This window comes from Scyliorhinus torazame, chromosome 6 (assembly GCF_047496885.1).
Source record: "Scyliorhinus torazame isolate Kashiwa2021f chromosome 6, sScyTor2.1, whole genome shotgun sequence".
In the NCBI taxonomy this organism is placed as follows: domain Eukaryota; kingdom Metazoa; phylum Chordata; class Chondrichthyes; order Carcharhiniformes; family Scyliorhinidae; genus Scyliorhinus; species Scyliorhinus torazame.
Genome location: NC_092712.1, coordinates 132,452,989 through 132,475,760, shown reverse-complemented (window position 1 = coordinate 132,475,760; position 22,772 = coordinate 132,452,989). Strand labels below are relative to the sequence as shown.

General features: G+C 53.2%; 1 protein-coding gene across 1 annotated transcript in view; it reads right to left on the bottom strand.

The window, feature by feature from the left end:
* cntnap2a (contactin associated protein 2a) overlaps positions 1-22,772 on the bottom strand; it is a 2,812,093-nt gene that overhangs the window by 2,470,583 nt on the left and 318,738 nt on the right. The window lies entirely within an intron of this gene.

Below are 22,772 nucleotides of genomic sequence, written 5' to 3'. Positions count from 1 at the left end.
GTGTGGGGTGTGATGCTGAGGATACACCTTGTCTCACTCTGTAGATGTTGGTCTGTGGAAAGAGCGGGCTGTGCGTGCCTCATCTCTTTTATAGTGAGATACCACCCCTGAGTGTCCTGACTGCTCATTGGTCATGTCCTATTCTAAGTGTTCATTAGCTGCATGTTTGCATGTCATGACAAGTATCACTCAATGAGATATCAAAATAACATATGTGGTAATGTTAAGTTTCCTCTGCCTGCTTGGCAGAAGAGGTTATCAAGCAAGAGGATGAGCTAACAACAAAATGAAGCAGACATACAAAGAAATTCCCTCTCAATTCAAATTAATAGAGATCTGTTCCACATAGAGCACCAAAACGCCCAAAAGCCCGAAAATGGTATTCCTCTGGCTGTGTTTAGTTTTGGATGCCATAAGGTGAACTTGCTTTCTGGCTTAATTCTGTCTTCAAATGTTGTGTGTAAATTCTTAATTTACCATCCCCGAAATTCATCAGCCTTTAACCGATCGGTTTTGAGGCCAATTGCAATATAAGCATCAACTTAATTGAGGCCTGATCATCCTTCACCCATTCCTTTACTGCAGGAATTCACAGCTTCACATTTTCAGCTAGCTGACACAATGGACACTGAGATGCGGAAAACACAATTGGACAGTCAATCAGACCGCTGCTCAACTAAATTGCTCCTCGCCGATTGGGCTCAGGTATATTCTGCACAGTTTGCATGATCACCTCTAATTGATATCAAATTAAAAAAAATAATGTTGGCCATGCGTATTCCCATGTATTAAACTATTCAGGTTATTCTAGGATCATGGATAAAACTGTGCCATCATATTTTTGACTTGTATGCAAGTTATTTTCTTTGGTCCAGCATCACAGCCCACACCTATGAGCAGACCTCATGGGCGTCATTCTTCGACCCCCCGCCGGGTCGGAGAATCGCCGGGGGCTGGCGTGAATCCCGCCCCCGCCGGTTGCCGAAGTCTCCGGCACCGGAGATTCGGCGGGGGCGGGAATCGCGCCGCGCTGATTGGCGGGCCCCCCCGCTCGATTCTCCGGCCCGGATGGGCCGAAGTCCCGCCGATAAATTGCCTGTCCCGCCGGCGTGGATTAAACCACCTTTTGAACGGTGGGACAAGGCGGCGTGGGTGGGCTCCGGGGTCCTGGGGGGGCGCGGGGCGATCTGGCCCCGGGGGGTGCCCCCACGGTGGCCTGGCCCGCGATCAGGGCCCACCGATCCACGGGCGGGCCTGTGCTGTGGGGGCACTCTTTCCCTTCCGCCTCCGCCACGGTCTCCACCATGGCGGAGGCGGAAGAGACTCCCTCCACTGCGCATGCGTGGGAAACTGTCAGCGGCCGCTGACGCTCCCGCGCATGCGCCGCCCGGGGATGTCATTTCCGCGCCAGCTGGCGGGGCACCAAAGGCCGTTTTCCGCCAGCTGGCGGGGCGGAAATTCCTCCGGCGCCGGCCTAGCCCCTCAATGTTGGGGCTCGGCCCCCAAAGATGCGGAGCATTCCGCACCTTTGGGGCAGCGCGATGCCCGTCTGATTGGCGCCGCTTTGGGCGCCAGTCGGCGGACATCGCGCGTTTCGGGAGAATTTCGCCCCATGTCCTTTAAGATCCGGAGAACATCATGGACGGGATTCTCCACTCCCGCGCCAAAGTGAACGCCGTTGAGGTTCACGATGGCACGAAACGGCCCCTATCCCGACCGATTCAGGCCCCGACAATGGGCTAGGATCGGGGCCGCATCATCTTCATGCGCCAGGCCTTGTCGCCGCGTAAAGGCGGCACCGCATACATGACGTGGCCGGCGCCGCATAACTGGCGTCACCCGCGCATGCACGGGTTGGCCGGCGCCAACCCGCGCATGCGTGGTTGCCGTCCTCTCTGAGTCCGCCCCGCAAGACGGATCTATCGGGGCTGGGGAAGGAAGGAGGTCCTCCTTCAGAGAGGATGGCCCGACGGTCGGTGGGCACCGATCGCGGGCCACCACCCATTTGAGGTACCCCCCGGTGCAGGATCCTCCCTCCCCCCACCACAGGCCACCCCCCCAGCGTTGCCGCGCTGTTCCCGATGGCAGCGACCAGGTGTGGACGGCGCCGGGGGGGACCCGCCGTTTTGGCCTGGCCGCTCGGCCCATCCGGGCCTGAGAATAGCGGGGGTGCCGGAGAATCGCCATTTTGGGTGTCTCCGACGATTCTCCGGCCTGCGGCTCGTGGAACTCGACGGGGCCGTTCCTGCCGCTTGGGAGAATCGCAGGAGGACGTCGGACTGGCGCCCGGGAAATTTTGGCGGCCCAGGCGATTCTCCCAACCGGCGTGGGAGTGGAGAATCTCGCCCCATGTTCTGTCCAATAAATGATAGAAAGAGCCAGGGATCACAATAGAGAATCAGTACATTGGCACCAGCTCCTGAATTATATTACTTGCTGCTACGGTATGTGATTTTCTGCTTTGACAAGTGGACTGAATATACACCAGACTATGACAAGTGGTGCTATTTCTCTATGACAAGTGAATGAATAGTAAACAATAAAATATAGTGGCATGTACATTTCCTTATTGATGTGTACAATAATAAAATGCCACTTGTCTTCTCTCTGAACCTAGGCATCAAACAAAAATGTACTTTCCATATTTTCAATGTGGCCTAGCTCCTTCGCAATGTCAACCCAAAACTCAAAATCACATTGATATTTGCTGCTGACTGTCAAACTGAACCACTGACTGTCGGCTAGACTTTGAACTACACAGGAAATCCAGTATAATCCTTCGATTGGAAATTTCTAGTAATCAATCCACCCAACAAAGTGGATAGAATCATTTAATGATACTGTTACCTTCTTCAAGGTCGCAGAAATGGTTATCAGGTTACCTATTTCTTTTATCTATGACAAGGTATTTGTGAGGCCAACCTAATGAAAGTTATTCTGTCAGTAAAGGTAATGGGCGGGATACTCCGTTGGCTGACAGCGAAACCAGGAAACGCAATTGGGCGGAGAATAGGTTCCGATGGTAAAATCGCAGCAGGCGCCAATTTGACGCAAAATCGCAATTCTCCGTAACCTCAATAGCAGTGTCAATGTGTTCCGAAACGCATGTTGAGTAAACACCGTTTGCATGTCATTAGCAGGCCCGACCCGATCTTCTCCAGGGCCTCGGCGATGCTCCGCCTCCGATGGGCAGAGTCCATAATGGCACGGTTCACATGTGCTTTAACAGATCGAGAAACTGTCACCGTGGCTGCTGAGGGAGAGAGAGAGGGTACGGAAAGTGTCCAACATCACCATAGTTTGCTGACAGTTGTGCTGCTGCCGGGGGCTTCTGCCAGACTCGGGGGGAGTAGCGGGGGGTGGCCAGAAGGTGGGCTATGGGGTTGGAGTGGACGGGCATGGAACACCATTGCCGCAGCCAGCAAGGCAGCTATGCAGCTGCACACACCGCTAACAGCCCACTGTGAACTTAGGGCAATGGGTCGTATAGGCGTTTCCTCAGGCCCCCCCACCCCCACCCCCCCAAACCAGGTTCATTCTGGTTGAGTCGACCCATCAGCTGTATGGGCGCGCTCCAGCACAGCTAGTGCCATCTTGTTGGCTGGGATGAATGTGTGTGGGGATTGTAATGTGTATATGCGGCTGCAGCTTGTCAGCCTCCCGAGTGTCAAACCCGGACCCGGCGAATCCCACACCATTTTTCATTGGAATCAATTGTGTTCCACGTGGCACCACAGCTCCTCCACAGTTGCTGAATCAATCCAGGTTCGGCATCAACACTTAGTCTCAGAAACGGAGAATCCCAACCAATATCAAAGTTAAATGGAACACCAACAAGTCGTGAGTAAAGTGACAGAAAAGGGCAGCAAGGAGCAGGGGTGATCGAGGAAGCAAAACTGCGTGACAAAATGATGGAGCATGTTGACCCCAACACTAGCATGCATCGCCAAGAACAAGAACACTAGGAAGTGCTTGCTGAGTGATTTTGTTTTTATTGAGCACTTAATAAAAGAAGTTGCCTGCCTGTTCCATTACAAGTGTCCAACCATCAGCTCCAGGGAGATCCAGCCACCATTCACCTGCTACTTCCTGAGCAATTGGCCAAGCAAACCGTGTTGAAAGGGGAACAGATTGTGACCACGTTTACAGTAGCTCCAGGTAAATTTTCACAGTGTCAGAAAAGGAAAGATAGTGGCATGGTTTTTTGAACCTTTCTTGGATCTAGGTGTGATAACAAAGTAAACCTTTTTTATGCGCAGGCTGTTTTAATAGGAAAACACGTTAATTTCAGAGGGATTGTTGCCCAAAGCCTAAGAACTGACCATTGTCTTCTGTAACACTATTAACCCTGTGTGTACAATTGAACAAACATACATTGCAATTTGGTTACACACATTAATGTTTCATTGATGCTGACATACCAGATTACTACACAGTTAGCACATGTGATGGCATTAATTCACAGAGACGGTACATCCTTAATCGTTTTTTTAAGTTCACATTGGCAATCCTAAAGTGAGGTATTAATTTCTTATGTAGAAGGTTTAATTTTGTTATCTATGTTGTGGTTTACTAATCGTGGATTAGATAACAATGCTCTTCAAGCTCTCTTGGGACCAATGCCTGCGGTGAAAGATTCTGAAGTGAATGCTGAATTAGGTGTGATTGAGCTAATGTCAGTTTATAAACCGGAGATACTGTGAATCAATACTTAATTTTGTTTGCAACAGATAAATGCTGTTTCTTCGTTCTTCACTGAATTTCTAGCACAGCCCATTCGGCTCTGCTCATCTGTTTCAGTCTTTGTGTTCTTATGAGCCTTACTTCATCTCACCCAATCAACATGTTCTTCTGTTTCTTTGACCGTCCGTACATATTTAGCTTCCCCTCAAAAACAAGAGAAGATTACATTTATGTAGCTCTTCCAATGTAGTAAATGGTCCCATGGTACTGTTAAGCTCCCAAACCAGACCGCAACATATGTTCGGATACCGGACAAGAACCCAAAACATTTTATTAAATTTGCCAAACTGTGAGGAAAGGATACTTCACTCTAGGAGTGATTCCACTGATCAATAGGTATCTTTTATATTTAAAAAAACGTTATTCTTAACACAGCATTGAACACCCAACATCACAGAAAATAGATGACAAATAGCAGTTAAACAATTTCTAACAATAAAAGGAAACGTTTTAACTTGTAACTTATAACTGGTAGATTCTATTTATCCAATTATGCAAAGCCCATCACAGATCAAAAGCTACGTAGAAATAAAGTTAGCAAGCACAGGGATACTTGCTGTCCTCTGGATAGGGATTTCTTGGAAAGACAGCTTGGAGAGAGACAGTGAAACTCTTTCAGACAACAGCTGCAAGTCGTGTTGTCTTTGGGAGACTAAAACTAAACCGCCTGCTACAGACTTGGCGACTTGCATTAATTACATCATCTTTAGTCCACCCTGAGCAGCATGGTGGCGTAGTGGTTAGCCCTGCTGCCTCACAGTGCCGAGGTCCCAGGTTCAATCCCGGCTCTGGGTCACTGTCTGTGTGGAGTTTGCACATTCTCTTCGTGTTTGCGTGGGTTTCGCCCCCACAACCCAAAGATGTGCAGGGTACGTGGATTGGCCACGCTAAATTGCCCCTTAATTAGAAAAAATGAATTTATAATTTAAAAAAATCTTTAGCCAACCCAGTTCTTGTGGCCTGCTTACCCAAGTCTAAACACAATGGGCACGAACTATGCGAATGGGGACAGAGGCCTGTAGCGCGAGATTAGCTGAGTGATTCCATGCTCTTGGAGCACCGTGAAACACCCTGCTATCTAATGCCAATCGAGGTAGATCGGAGACCTCAGTGGAGAACTCCCCAATGAGGCCGCAATTAGCTCCGTTTTCTGCACTGAGGAGCTCCACTCGCCGGAACTCCTCAGTGCAGCGAAATCGGGACCCGTTTTTAAATGGCATCCCGATCCATGGAGCCTTCGACGCGGCCCCCCCTCCCCAGCCCCAATTCACTATGAGGGAGTCACAGGGCCCTCCTGTACACCCCCAACACCCGTGTAGGACAATCCCGGTTTGATCGCCATCGCGCGAAAAATGCTAGCTTGGCATTGCCAGGTTGAATTTGTCATGCGTTTTATGGGCAGGAAAAAAATAATTTTACACATCGTCAGGTGCATGCCAGTGTTGTAGCTGTACTGAAACAGCTTGACTAGGGGAATGGACAATGGGGAGCACAAGTATTCAGTACTGTTGCTGGAGTATTGTCCGGGCCCATAGCCTTTGCTGTATCCAGTGCCTTCAGCTGTTTCTTGATAGCACGTGGAGTGAATCGAATTTGATGAAGACTGGTATCGGATGCTTAGACCCTCTGGAGGAGGTTAAGATGGATCATTAAGGCACTTCTGGCTAAAAATGACTGCAAATGCTTTAGCCTTATTTTTTTCACTGATGTGCAGGCCCATCATTAAGGATGGGGATTTTTGTGGAGCCATCTCCTCCTGTTAGTTGTTTAATTGTCCATTCGTGGCTGGATGTGGCAAGAGTGCAGAGCTTATATCTGATCCACTCGTTACACTGTTTTGTGCTGTTAATGAAAGATAAATATTGGTCGAATGGTAGAACTTTGGTTCAATGTCTCATCCATAAGACAGCACTTATGACAGTGTAGCTCTCCTCAGTGCTGCATTAAAGCATCAGCCCAAGTCCTGACTTGAACCCACAACCTTCTGACTCAAAGCCACGTGCATTACCAGCTGAGCCATGGATAACACTTCGGGCACGATTTAACAAAAAAAAAGTCTCGTTTTGAGTGCGAATAGCAGGGTGTTTCTCGAAGCCTGCAGCTATTAAACAGGACTTGGTTTTATTTGGGAGCCTCTCCGAGAAACACCCTACCAAGGTCTCATTCAGCTTTATTCTTAAATGCCCCTGAACCCTCCCAACTCACCGATTAGGGGGTGCTCAAGACCCCTCACCCCACCTCATAAGGACAGGGCACCCTAAGCCCGATTCCCTGCACGGGCAACCTGACACCTGGGCATCTTGGCACTGTCAGGGTGGCCAGTTGGCAGTGCCAAGGTGCTAGGCTGGCAGGGCAAATGTCCCAGATGGCATCAGGATGCCTGTGTACCACCCTGCCCAGAGCCCAACCACCCGGGGGCCTCCAATCACCTGGGCGACCCCGACACCCCCAAAATGCCATTACTTCTGGTCTACGTTTGTGGAAGCCAGTGCTAAATGACGCATGGTGAGGTCTCCCAGTGACTGCCTTCGGATGCTCCAGCATAAACATGTTTAAGTCAAGGTAACTGTACCCTTAAATATGCAAATCGAAATCCAGATCGCAATGCCTTGCAAAATCTCATTTGACCTCACGAGGTGTCCCAAATCTCGTAAATCTCATGAGATGCCTCTCGCGAGGTTTAACGGCCTCGTCGCATCACCGAGTCAGGTGTGTTGAAGCCATTTGATCGGGCCCTGAATATGTTTTAACATGTTCATAAAATTCATTTGTCCAATATTTTAACAAAAACTTTAATCTGTTTATTTTGAATGTTTTTTTTCTGCCCAGTCATCCACTTTCACAGGGTGATTTGTGTGACATTACCTTGCACAGCATAATAGTTCAGTTTTAGCACTTTGCTCCCTGTGACAATTTTGTGATATCGGGGGCATCATTCTCCGACCCCCCGCCGGGTTGGAGAATCGCAGGGGGCTGCCGTGAATCCCGTCCCCGCCGGTTGCCGAAGTCTCCGGTACCGGATATTCGGTGGGGGCGGGAATCGGGCCGCGCCGGTTGGCGGGCCCCCCCCCCCCGCTGGATTCTCCGGCCCAGATGGGCCGAAGTCCCGCCGATAAATTGCCTGTCCCACCGGCGTGGATTAAACCACCTTTTGAACGGCGGGACAAGGCGGCGTGGGCCGGCTCCGGGGTCCTGGGGGGGGGCGCGGGGTGATCTGGCCCCGGGGGGTGCCCCCACGGTGGCCTGGCCCGCGATCGGGGCCCACCGATCCGCGGGCGGGCCTGTGCCATGGGGGCACTCTTTCCCTTCCGCCTCCGCCACAGTCTCCACCATGGCGGAGGCGGAAGAGACTCCCTCCACTGCGCATGTGCGGGAAACTGTCAGCGGCCGCTGACGCTCCCGCGCATGCGCCGCCCCGATATGTCATTTCCGCGCCAGCTGGCGGGGCAACAAAGGCCGTTTCCGCCAGCTGGCGGGGCGGAAATCCCTCCGGCGTCGGCCTAGCCCCTCAATGTTGGGGCTCGGCCCCCAAAGATGCGGAGCATTCCACACCTTTGGGGCGGCGCGATGCCCGTCTGATTGGCGCCGTTTTGGGCGCCAGTCGGCGGACATCGCTCCGTTTCGGGAGAATTTCGCCCCAGATTCCCATCCAAATATAACACTTGTAAAGTCAATTGATGCTGCAAGTTGAACACGAGGTTATTGACCTCAACAATTATTTGAAAGCAGGTACATCATAGTTGAAGAAGGACGAGCAATTGGAATGTATTACGTTATCAAACAATAAGATCTAAACTTAATCAGTTGTACCTTAATATACATGGAGCTCCACGTGAACCAGACAAGGAATAAAACTACTCAGAAGGACATGAAATTCATTGGCCCTGACTTTTGGGCATGGAGGTTGCAATTGATGGCATCTGCATATCCACCAGAAATGTTGTCTCCCCACTCATTTCCATGATTGTGATGTGGCTATGAGCACCTCCTGCATAGCTCCAGTCTCCATCTCTGCACTAGCATCCTCTGTTTACTACTCAGGGCCGAGTGGCATTCTTTCAAAACCATGTCCTCCAGGAAATTCTCTATTTTTAAAGGCACTGTCCTTATAAAAGGGGAATATGGACTGCAGGCTGCTGTGTGGTGGAACAGAGAAACCATGTCACACAAGGGAAGCAAAGGGCTCGCAGGTTGAGCAACAATCAATGCTGCGGATTCCCTCTGCCAAGAGGAAGAAGGCCATGTTACTGTGAGGGTGGGGTCACAAACATATCCCCACTCTCCTCAGAGGGGCTCTTAAGAAGGGAGTGAAGGCATGTGATAAAGTAATTGAATGCTCCAAGTGTGGCATCACAGGACTGGCATCACCACCATGTGTGCTATTGCAGACTCAAAGGATGAAAGCATCCTGTGATGACAGAATAGTGGGCATTCACTGACATGAATTTCTTGGTGAGGTTGCATACCAAGAGTGAAATGGGAGAAACCTAATACAGGTTTCAAAATCATGGGACATTTTGACAGGATAAATAACGAAAGATTGAGGAATTGATACTAAGTCTGAGTACCAGAAGAACATTGAAGACACTTCTTACATGGAGTGATATTAATACATGAAGATCTTTTATCACAATTGACTATTGAAGCAAATATTATAATATTATTTAAAAAATGAATTGAATAAATAGTTGAAAATGATGGATGCAAAAAGACATTTAATGAGCGCAAGGAAATTAGATTATATGGGGTTAGCTCTCGATGAAAAATGAACATGCCACAGAATGATAGCCTGAATGGTTTCCCTTTTCTACTGTCAGTTTTATGGTTCTGTGACTAAATAGTGGTGTGTTGAACTCTACTGGATGTTATGGTTATACTTTTGATCTTCAGTTACAATAATGAGAACATCCTTAGTTCAAGGTAAGCCTACATTTAGCGATGTCACAACTTTGACCATCGATTTTCTACTTTCAAAATGTATTGATGATGCTGCAGCACGTTTGGTGACAGCTTTGCAATGGCTCATGTGGCAAGCATAATTGAAATAAAAAGTACGAGAAATGGAGCTCCTCAACCATTTCTAGTGCAGGGAAGAAGAATTATTGCTGATATAAAATCACAATTTCCTGAAATTTAAATTTTCCCTTCTGAGAGCTATATTTCATATGTTGTCCAACATGAATCCAACTATAAGTTTCACCCTTCCAGGCACAGAAACAGTAAATTAAACACACTTAAAATCTATACCTTATTTCTAATGTTTACCAATACAAATATATCCCTTTGTTTTCCTGACACCTTTTTAACTATGATTGTACCAGATTATTGAAGATGGGTAGACCAATTAAAGGATCAATCTGTGTTTATGATATACATTCAACCTGCCCATTTTCAAATCACCAATGCAACACAAATGTCACTCAAATAAAATATTTATTTGATTTGTTGCAAAACAACAGTAATATCAACAGCTAAGGTGGTGCAGTGGTTAGCATTGCTGCTTAGGGCGCTGAGGATCCCGGCCTCGGGTCACTGTCTGGTGGACTTTGCACAGTCTCCCCGTGTCTGCGTGGGTTTCACACCCACAACCCAAAGATGTGCAGATTAGGTGGATTAGCCACACTAAATTGCCCCTTAATTGGAAAAATAATTGGGTACTCTACATTTAAAAAATATATATCAACAGCTGAGCTCCACTAGAAAAGGAATGCACAATTCAAGAACTACAGAACTCTGAGTGATCACTAAAAGGCCCTGTGCAAAGCAATTACAGCAGTATAATGAGTTTTCCCCTCATTCCCAAGAACAAAAAGTCACTTGAAAATTCTCATTCGGAAGAAAATTAATCCTTACCTACAAATCTCAGTCATGTACAAGTATAATAAAAAAGGCTTTAAAAACAAGTCGCAAGGTATTAGATGAAAATAGTTTTCATTTGTAAACTGCTTACATTTAATTATACATGAAAGTTATATGCACTTCACTGTTGGATTTTTAAATAGCTTCAGTGCAGCTTCCACCTTGATAATTAAAAAACCTCTTTAGCCCTGACCCCGGCATCACACAAACTGAAAACTTGTTGCTTCACCCACCATGCAGGTCATTAGGCTTTGCCAACTGTCATTACAGTTTCAGCCCCATGGCATTAATGTTCAACCAAATAAAGGCCCGGTGCCAGCTGGCAACCTTGCTAGTTTTGAACTCTTTCTACTGTGGCAACAACTATTTATTGCACTGCCAACCCTCTCCTTCATATTGTTAGCTTTTGTTGCTCAAGTTCTAACCTTCCTACGAATCTCTGTCCATTCTTGCACAATATTCAAACTGCACCCGCCACCATATGTCCCTTACATTTCCACCTGGTGTGGCTGCAATCGATCCCCAAAAAGAGCTATTTCCAAAGCTTTTTATATGATTTTTGTGACCTTGACCTTGAAATTGACCAGAAGAATGTGGATTGACTAGGGAGGTCCCTGGCGAGTTAATGTGCTTTTGCAGCCCGCAGAGATTCTGGGTGAGATTCTCCGTTCCCCGATGCAGATTTCGTAATCGCCGATCGGGCAGAGAATCCCTCCAAAATGCATCATCGTGGCGTGCAATGCACACCATTGGGACGGCCTCAGGATGTCACCTGTAGGCCCTCCCCAGATGCTCTGCCCGCGATGGGCCGAGTTGGCTCATGGTCTCAGCGGTGGGGAACCCGGTGTGGCAGCTGTGGACTGTGTCCAGTGCCGCCACAGTGGGGCGGGAGCTGTGCTGCTGGCCAGAGGGGAGGGGGCTTCGGCGAGGGTTAAGGGTACTGGTGGGGGTGGCCGGGGGGGGCACTATCTGGCAGGCCAAGTTGTCGGGTCCGTGCACGGCCGGTGCCATGTTGTACGGCGTGACCGCTGCAGGTCATCGCCATGCACATGCGTGGCCATGGACACGGCAATTCTCCAGCCGTAGAATCCAGCCCAATATGTTTTTCAGCTTGGTGAGATGAGGTCATTGCTGGGTGGAGCTCAGAAAGACAAAGAGGCAGTGAGTTTGGAGAAGCTTTGAGAGAGAGCAGAGCTGAGTTCTGATCTGCCTGACGGCTCTGAGTCCACAATTCTTCCCAAGTGGGATAGTTAAAAATTAATAATGTTTTAAAGCAGGGCAGCCTTGTCTGAGGACAATGAAAAGGCTGAAACAAACGAGTTGAAGCAGCTTTTTGAATATATTCAGCCAGTATCTGAAAGGGTTCCAACTAGCATCAAGTCTATTTTATAAAGCTCTGCTAATTCTAAAATGGATTAAGAGCTGACTGTTTATTTTCTTGTTTAATAGGAAATTGTACAGCTGTATTAAGGGGTAATTGTAAGCTGTTCTTTTCAGGCATGAAGCTAAAAATTTAGTACTGTATTCATAACAAAGTTTTGTTTTAGAAATACTAAAGAATTATTTTTTCATGCAATCATTCCTGGAGCGAATTATTCTTTCTGCACAGTCTTAAACTTAAAATATTGGGGTTTCAGTCCAGTATTTTAGCCACTGTTGGGAGTGTGGTCGTGAATCGTAATTGGTCTCACCAAAACCTGTACAACTGTAGTGTAAGGGTCCTGCTTGTTTATTCCCTTATTTTCCCTTTTCTATTTTGCCATTATCATTTTTAATCTGTGGATTATTAATGGACATGTATCTTTAAGTCAAGCAACAGAGAGGAGTGAGGAATTCAGAAATTACAGATTTACACTCTGCTCGTTTGAATAGGAGACTTCAGACCTTTCAGCACCAGTGAGAGAGATGGAGAGGACTTGGATCGACAAAGGCTGTACTCTGCGTAATGACAGGTGGTGATTGGATCCTAATCCAGTGGGATGATATTCAAAGATGTCAGGGATCTCAGTTGAGTCCGAGACACACAAAGACCAGGGGCAAAATTCTCCGTTATCGGCGGAAAGTCCGCCGATCGGCGCAAATAACGGCGCAAATCCGACTTGCGTCACGTCGGAAAAATGGGTCGAATGTCTCCGGACCGAAATGGGCTAGCAGCGACGTAACGGGATCTGCGCTGGTGCAGTGGTTCACGCCGTGCAGCGTCATACGCGCCGCACGGCGTGACGGCTCATAAGGCCGTGCTGCTCCCCCCCACCCGACCGGAACACCCGACCGGAACACCCGACTGGATGGCTGGCCGCCGCTCAGCCCCGAGGTTCGAGTCACGGGATGTGGAGGCCCTCCTGGACGCGGTGGAGCAGAGGAGGGACGCCCTGTATCCCGGGCACGGCCGCAGAGTTGTCCCACGCCATAGCCGGCGTCTGTGGAGGGAAGTGGCAGAGACCGTCACCGCTGCGGCCCTGACACCACGGACAGGCACCCAGTGCCACAAGAAGGTGAACGACCTCGTCTGAGCAGAAAGGGTGAGCCTCCCCATATCCCCCCTCCCCCATATCCCCCCTCCCCATATCCCCCCTCCCCCATATCCCCCCTCCCCCATATCCCCCCCTCCCCCATATCCCCCCCCTCCCCCATATCCCCCCTCCCCCATATCCCCCCTCCCCATATCCCCCATATCCCCCCTCCCCCATATCCCACCTCCCCATATCCCCCCTCCCCCAAATCCCCCTCCCATATCCCCCTCCCCATATCCCCCATATCCCCCCTCCCCCACATCCCCCTCCCCCATATCCCCCTCCCCCATATCCCCCATATCCCCAAGTGAATCCAGCCCTAACCTTAACCTCTGCAATGCACGCGCAACCAATGGCGTGCATTCATATACCTGCCTAACAGTGTTGCCTTTTACCCCTGCCACACCCACCCCCACAGGAGAAGCGCGCACACAACAATAGGGAGCATGTGAGGACTGGAGGAGGCCCCGCTGATGAGAGGCCACTGACCGAACACGAGGAAAGGGCCCTGGAACTGGCTGGCGGACCTGAGGACCGGGAGGTTGCTGATGCAGAGGTCGGGGGCGTACTAGCAAGTGAGCCACCGACAACCCGTCCCCATATCCCCCCTCCCCTATATCCCCCTCCCTTATATCACCTGATCACTGCCTGATGTCTAACCATGCATGCTTCATTGTGTATCATAGGACCAAACGTCCAGGCACCCATCCCCGCAGATGCAGACCGCCCGCAGGATACCCCTCGGAGGCCACGGGAGACGGAGAGATCCGGACCCTCCAGCATGCGACGCCCACAGGATGCCCCTCGCACACCACGGGAGACGGAGAGACCCGGACCCTCCAGCATGCGACGCCCGCAGGATGCCCCTCGGAGGCCACAGGAGACAGAGAGACCCGGACCCTCCAGCATGCGACACCCGCAGGATGCCCCTCGGAGGCCACAGGAGACAGAGAGACCCGGACCCTCCAGCATGCGGCGCCCGCAGGATGCCCCTCGGAGGCCATGGGAGACAGAGAGACCCGGACCCTCCAGCATGCGACACCCGCAGGATGCCCCTCGGAGGCCACGGGAGACAGAGAGACCCGGACCCTCCAGCATGCGACACCCGCAGGATGCCCCTCGGAGGCCATGGGAGACAGAGAGACCCGGACCCTCCAGCATGCGACGACCGCAGGATGCGCCTCACACACCACGGGAGACGGAGAGACCCGGACCCTCCAGCATGCGACGCCCGCAGGATGTCCCTTGGAGACCACGGGAGACGGAGAGACCTGGAGCAACAGGGAGACGACACCATCGTCACGTGCGGGAGCGACCACCCAGCGATGAGGGGGGCAGCCACAGGCCCCCGTCACATCTGAGCCAGGACACCACTACCCAGGACACCACTACCCAGGACACCACTACCCAGGACATCACTACCCAGGACACCACTACCCGGGACAGCACTGCCCAGGACACCCCTACCCGGGACAGCACTACCCAGGAAGATGAAATACCGGACAGTGACTCAGAGTGGATGGGTGGAGACGAACCCCCACCCCAAAGTGCCATGGACTCAGAGTGGGACGAAGAGCACGACACAACGCCACTGCTGTCACCAACACCCTCCACCATCGCAGAAACACTCACCTCGGTTGGGCACTTTAGTGATGAGGCGTCTGCTACACTCACTGGTGCGCACAACACAGCCGTCCCGGTACAGCAGGTGGAGGTAGGAGCAGCTGAGGGGCCGGGCGGTCGGAGGGCAGCCCAGCACAAGCGAACATCTGCCGCCCAGATGGATCCCGGGTTCCTGGAGTTACCACACCCACACATAGATCCGATGCAACCACCGACCCGGAGACGAGCGAAGAGGGTGACGGCCTGCTTGCGGCGGCTGCAGTCGCAGGTGGAGGAGTCCACCCATGTCTAGGAGCTGGGAGTGGTGCCGGTCATGCGTGCCACGCAGGTTGACACCGCACGGGTGGCGTCCGCGGTGAAGGCAATGGGTGCGACGGTGTCAGACATGGGGAACGGTTTGCGAGGCCTGGGGCTTTCCGTGCAGGCGCCGTCTGTGGCCCAGGACATGGTTGCCCTCTCACAGGAGGCCATGAGCCAGTGCCAGCGCCAGGTGGCAGAGGCGCTCAACGCCATAGCCCAGTCTCTGCAGGCCATGGCCCAGTCTCAGCAGGCCATGGCCCAGTCTCTGCAGGCCATCGCTGAGGGCATCGGCGCCAGTGGCCATGTGCGAGCCGACGTCGCACTGTCACAGACAGGGTTTGACAACCCCCTGGGCTCCATGGCTGCAAACCTGCAGACCCCTGTCGATACCAGCACGGGCCTCTAGGACTGGCAGCGCCAGATGTCGGGGGGGGCGTCGGATGGCCAGTCCGTTCGCATCCCCCACCCATGTAGAGGCCTGGGGGCCATCGGGCACCCTGAGGGAGGAGGAGGTGGTGTGGTCCGTCCCGGCTCCCCCTGTAGGGGAGGTCCCGGTACACCGCGACACCTCGGACTCCCCCCCTTCCGTCCCAGGTGCATTGGGTGGGCAACGGGCAGGACAGGCTGGCAGCTCGCCATCCCAGTCGCCCGGGCCGCAGCCTGGCCCATCTAGGCCAGGACGCCCCAGGAAACGGCCGCTAAAGGGATACAGTGTCAGAGGGCAGGAATCACAGGAGTCCACCTCCAGTTCTGCTGTACAATCTGGGGAACCACGTAGACGTAGTCAAAGGGCCCGTAAGGCCAAACAATTAGACACTGAGTAAGTTGGCACGGGTGCAGGGCACAGATGAGTTTTTGGGGCTAGGGCACGTGCATGAACTCGTTTGGTTATTAAAGTCAATGTTACACCTACAGAAGCTGCCTTTGTGCTCTGTCCAAAGCGTGCGGGGGTGTCATGTACGTTGAGCGCAAGTGTGTGTGGGAGGGGTGGTCTTACCTCAGCCCCAGGTGAGTCTGCCCCCTTCCCCCTGTGCCGCCATCAACATCCCCCGGGCAGAGGACGGGACCGTGCGCTACAGTGTCACAGCCGCATGCAGGGATGGTCCGGGTGGATGGTGGTACTGTGGCCATGGGTCAGACATAGTCCAACGATGTGGAGCCAGGAGCTCACCGCAGGGCGGGTTGTCATCATCCTCCATGGCCTGCAATAGACACGCGTCCACCCGCAACTGGGTGAGCCCGGCCCGTTGTGCCGCAGGTGGATCGGCAATGGGGGGGGGGGTGGTGTGCATGCGGGTGGGGTGGGTGGGGTTGGGGAGGGGGTGAGGGTGCTGGGTGGGTGGATGGGTGGGGGGGTGGGTGGTCGGCTGTTGCCATGGTGTGCGGTCTGTGGCCATACTACCCGATTCCCACGCCCATCTAGTCAGTGAAGCGGGCGGCTATCAGTCTGTCCCGTGCCCACTGGGCCAGCCGGTAACGGTGGAAAGCCACCCGCCTGTGTCTACCCCGTCTGCCCTGACCATTACCCCCATCCCCCTCATCTGGGGAGGACTGCGCCTCTTCCTGCTGCTCCTCCACTCCGCCCTCCTCTGCCTGCGGCACATCGCCCCTCTGCTGGGCTATGTTGTGCAGGACGCAGCACACCACAATGATGCGGCCGACCCTATCTGACCGATACTGGAGGGCACCACCAGAGAGGTCCAGGCACCTGAAACGCATCTTCAGCACGCCAAAGCACCTCTCTATCACTCCCCTTGTCGCTACATGGGCATCATTGTAGCGGTTCTCCGCCTCATTGCATGGCCTCCGTATAGGCGTCATCAGCCACGATCGCAATGGGTAGCCCCTGTCGCCCAGCAACCAGCCCCTCAGCCGGGGATGGCGTCCCTCATACATGCCGGTGATGGATGACCGCGACAACACGTATGAGTCGTGTACACTGCCTGGGTAACGGGCGCAGACGTGCAGGATCATCATGCGGTGGTCGCAGACGACCTGTATGTTCATCGACTAGGTCCCCTTCCTATTGGTGAACACGGCCCTGTTATCTGCAGGTGGCCGCACGGCGACGTGCATCCCATCAATCGCGCCCTGGACCATGGGGAACGGGGCCACGGCAGAGAAGCCCACGGCCCGGGCATCTTGGCTGGCCCGGTCCACAGGGAAGCGGATGTAGCAGTGCGCCATGGCATATAGGGCATCTGTCACTGCCCGGATGCACCGATGCACCGATGTCTGCGATATGCCGGACAGGTCCCCACTCGGTGCCTGGAATGACCCCGTTGCATAAAAGTTCAGGGCCACCGTAACCTTGACGGACACGGGGGGAGGGTGTCCCCCGCCAGTGCCACGCGGTGACAGGTGTGCCAGCAGGTGGCAGATGTGTGCCACGGTTTCCCGCCTCATCCGGAGTCTCCTCCTGCATTCCCGGTCCGTGAGGTCCTGGTATGACTGCCGGGGCCGGTACACACGGGGCGCCCTCGGGTGCCTCCGTTGCCGTGGGGCCGCGACGTCCTCCTCCCCCTCCTCGTCCTGTCGGTCAGGTGTCCCTCCAGCCTGGGCGGCTGCTGCCTGTCCCTCTGCGGCAGCCTGCGCCGCCTCTCTGGCACGCTCCTCCTCCTCCTCATCCAGGGCAACATAGACATGAGCGGCTGCCGCCACGGCGGCCAACACGCTGGATGATCGGAAAACATGACGGCCTGGTGGGGGGGAGGGGAACGACGACATGTCATCATTGCCCCTATCCCCTCCTCCCCCCAGCCAGGTGGCATGGACCGCATGGGTCCAACTGTTGGAGGCTGGCACCTGGCCAGGTGGACCAACTTACTTGCCCTCGCATCCCCCTCCCCGGCACGGACCCCCCATCCCCCTCCCCGGCACGGACCCCCCCCCCAACCGCCACTCCGGCACGGACCCCCCCCCAACCTCCACCCCGGCACGGACCCCCCCCCCAACCTCAACCCCGGCACGGACCCCCCATCCCCCTCCCCGGCACGGACCCCCCCCCCAACCTCCACCCCGGCACGGACCCCCATCCCCCTCCCCGGCACGGACCCCCCCAACCTCCACCCCGGCACGGACACCCCCCCAACCTCCACCCCGGCACGGACCCCCCCCCAACCTCCACCCCGGCACGGACCCCCCATCCCCCTCCCCGGCCCGGACCCCCCCCCAACCTCCACCCCGGCACGGACCCCCCCAACCTCCACCCCGGCACGGATCCCCCATTCCCCTCCCCGGCACGGACCCCCCCCAACCTCCACACCGGCATGGACCCCCCGTCCCCCTCCCCGGCACTGATCCCCCCCCCCAACCTCCACCCCGGCACGGACCCCCCCAACCTCCAACCCGGCACCGACCCCCCCCATCCTCCTCCCCGGCACGGACCCCCCCCAACCTCCACCCCGGCACGGACCCCCCCCAACCTCCACCCCGGCACGGACCCCCCATCCTCCTCCCCGGCACGGCCCCCCCCCAACCTCCAGCCCCCGGCATGGACCCCCCCCCCTCAACCTCCACCCCGGCACGGAGCCCCCATCCCACTCCCCGGCACGGACCCCCTCCCGGCACTCCCCCGGAGCCCAGCCTATTCTAACCACCTCCCCCCCTCCCGCCGCACACACACACACACAACCCGAGACACACCTCTCCTCACGCATTCAGACTGCGGCCACGCCATCGCCCGCCCAGAGCCAACCCCCAGGCCGTCACTCACCTCCACGCTGGTCGGCGTGAACCTGGAGCACAGGGTCACGCCGATGAAAAGGAGGTTTGATTCACGTCGACGTGAACGGTCATCACGTCGACGGGACTTCGGCCCATCCGGAAGGGAGAATATCGGCAGGCCGAAAATCGGCTGCCTTGCGCAGACCCGTGACATTCTCCGACGGCAGCGGCGACATTAACGCCCCGCCCGATTTTCTCCCTTCGGAGACTTCGGCGACCGGCGGGGGCGGGATTCACGGCGGCCAACGGCCATTCTCCGACCCTCTGGGGGGTCGGAGAATAACGCCCCATGTCCTGGCTGGACGTGACAGTCACAGAATGATTTTTTTTTTAAATCTGCATTTTCAAATTGGCCAGAGCAGATGTAGAACGATAGGGGAAGGACATATGAGAGTTCTTAAAATGTGGAAAAGGTCTAAAGGTATTGGAGATATTTGGAGAGGTAGGGTACACTTTTGGATAGGTTCAGATAAAGTGCCCTTTTAGTCACGTAATGTGCCCTTTAGGATAAGAGCAGACATAAATGTGCACAAAAAGTGGATAATCTCTATGGGACTGTCAAGTTTTTAAAACATTTAAATCTCTGACCCTTTAAATTAAAAGGAGCCTGCAGTAAAAAAAAAAGTTTGCAATTTTATTCTGCATGTTGACATCAACCTGAGGACCAGCATGATAGAATTTATGCTGCATGACTAATTCCACAACCTATTATTATCACAGTCGGCTGCCTGTCAAATTGCAGATTAATTGGCAGCTCTATGTGGTTTCTAAGACTTGGATTTTCCAATCCAGGCCTCGAAGGGACTGAAAACTCCCACCCAAAAACCATGGACCTTTTGCTGGTCCGTCAAATGTTCCAACCTACCTGCAAAAATTCATACCATCTGAGGGACTGGAAAATCCTGACCAAAGTCTTTTATGTGGGGTTAGAGTACAGTTTTTGTTTCCATAAGGGACTAATACTGAACGAAATGTTTGCTTTTATAAGGGATTAAGTAGTCAATGGAATGAAATGTATTTAAAAAATTTCTGAATGTAAGTATTCATTAAAAAAAGTCAGCAATAGACGCTAAACACTTTGGGTGGGATTCTCCGCCGGCGGGATTCTCCATTTTGCCGGTTCCCGGAGGCTTTCCGAAAGCATTGGGCTGCCCCACACTGGCAAACCCCATTGTCTGGCTGGCGTAATGGAGAATCCCGCCGGTGGGTCGGGGCAGAAATGTGACATGGCGGGGCAGAGAATCCAGCCCTATATTTCATTTCATCTCACCATGGCTCCTGAAGTCTGCAAATGGGGGATACTGGGTGAGTTTGTATGGAGAACGTAGGGGCAAGGATTGTAAGCAGGGGAAATTGGTTGGCATGAGTTGGCACCAAGTTGGCAAAAATGATGAAGGACATGAGTTAACATGGATTGGGCATGGGGAGTATGAGTTTGTGGTGTGGGAGTTTGTAGTATGAGGGCTGGTGGGCTGTTCTTTTTTAAATTATTTTTCTCACAAGCACTGAGGCGGGCCTTTCGCATAGTCCCCTTCTGCACCCAGCAGCCCATGTGGATGCCTTCAACTCCCATCAACACCTGGCCAGCGGGAACAAAAATAGAACATCCCGGGCACTTGTACCACAGTCAAATTTGCAGAGTCGGGAATTTTCCCAAATCTGCACTCCTGATCCTTGGTTGCAAAGGAAATTTGGGCATGTCTATTTAGCCAACCTGTTATCTTTATGTTTATTTTCTGCAAGACTGGTTACAGATGTGGGGGGCGATTCTCCGAGACCCGCGCCAGGCCGGAGAATCACCGCAACGGGATGCGGAGAATCAGCGCTATTTGCGCTGGCGCGTTTGACGCGGCGCCAGCCACGGGGCGCGCGGGGCCGCCGATTCTCCGGCCCGGATGGGGCGAGCGGCTGCACCAATATGACAGAGTCCTGCCGGTGCCGTGCAGCCCTAGTCTGCTGCCGGTGGGAACTCTGCGGGAATGGTTGTGGGGCGGCCTGTGGGGGTGTGGGGGGGGGGGGGGGGCTCCTTCACCGGTGGGGGGGGGGGGGGGGGGGGGGCCTCCGATGGGGTCTGGCCTGCGATCGGGGCCCACCGATCGGCGGGCAGGCCTCTCCCCCGCCCCAGGGCTTACATTCTGGTGCAGCCGGCCCCTGGACACTGACCCCATGTTGGGTCGGGGCTGGGGCGCGTAAGAAGTCCCCCACGTATGCGCAGGTTGGCGCGGCCCAACTGCGCAAGAGCAGGTCGGCGCGGGCCAACTGCGTATGTGCGAGTTGGTGCCACGTAAGGAGGCTGGAGCGACATGAACCTATGGGGGCCAGAATCCGTCGTGCCTTTGCCCGGTTCACGCTGACGTGAAATGCGACAGCGTTCACGACGGCGCGAACACTTGGGGCCCAATATTGGAGAATCGCCCCTGTGTTTTTTTAAAACAAAAAGAAGTTGCTTCTGATGGAAATTTAGTCACTTTACTTCATTTCATAGACTTCCTACAGTGCAGGAGGAGGCCATTTGGCCGATCAAATCTGCACCGACCCTTGGAAAGAGCACTCTACCTAAGCCCACACCTCCACCCTATCCCTGTAACCTAGGTTTTACATCTCTTTGCCCCAGCATGCTCATGGTAAACATCCAAGCAATCGAACACAAGCTGGACGAGCTTAACACCAGACTTACCTCTCAGAGGAAGTAAGAGACTGCTGTGTGCTCTGTTCCACTGAGACATGGCTCCCTCCTGCGCCATCAGACTGTGCCATACAATTTGACGGCTTCTCGATTCACCGGATGGACCGCATGCCGGCATCATGCAAGGTGTAGGGAGGAGGGGTTTGCCTCCTCATCAACTCCTCCTGCTGCTCGGACATGGCAACCCTGGTGAACTACTGCTCCCTGGACCTGGAATACCTGACTGTGAAGTTTCGCTGATGCTACCTTCCATGGGAGTTCACTTCTGCTATCATCACAGCGGTCTACAGCTCACCCCAAGTGGAAGTGAAGAAGGCACTTGATGAATTGTATACTGCTATAAATAACAGTGAAACTGAATACCCGGAGGCCTTGTTCATGGTGGCCAGGGACTTTAATCCGACCAACCTCAAGAGTGTACTTCCCAAAATTTTACCAACACAAGGAGAAAGTGCAAACTCCACACAGCCAGTTACCCAAGGCCATAATTAAACACAGGTCCCTGGAGCTGTGAGGCAGCAGTGATAACCACTGTGACACCGTGCCGCCCCAGTGCATGTCACTGCATCCGTCCAGTGTTCCAAAACAAATTAAAATGTGCCTCCTGTGTGGTTTTAAGTAGTTTAAGTAGAGCAATTCAACTGATGTTCCCACATTTAGGAATTTACTCCTGTATAAGATTTTTCTGAGTAATAATAATAACTGCTTATTGTCACAAGTAGGCTTCAATGAAGTTACTGTGAAAAGCCCCTAGTCTATGTGAGTTATTGGCCTGTTAGTGTGAGTGCAGAATCCATTAATGGTCTGTAACTTTGAAAACTATAATTACAGGTTTGTTTAGAATCTGGACATTCGCAACCTTGGCATTTGATTTGACCCTAAGCTGAAAATATGACAACCCCCATTCTCTCCTTCATCCACCATCTACTTCCATCCCCCATAATATCACCCCTATCACAGTTTGGGGTGGGATTCCCTGTCCCACTACACCCGTTTTCTGGTATGGCGCGTCCCCGCTGGCAGCGGGATTCTCCGTTCTGTCAGCCGGCCAATGGGGTTTCCCATTGTGCGCACCCCGAAGGCATTGGGAAATCCGTGGGCATGAGTGCGCTGCCGGTGAAATGGAGGATCCTGCCAACAGTGAATCCAGTCCATTTCCAAAATCCTCATTTATCCTTTTGTGACCTCGAGATGCACGTATTCCAATGTTCTCCTGTCCATCTTCCACCCTCAATAAGCTTTAACTCAGTCAAAGCTCTGCTGGCAATATATTAGCTTGCACCAATTCCTATTCTCCCTGAACTCTGTGCTCGCTGGCCTAC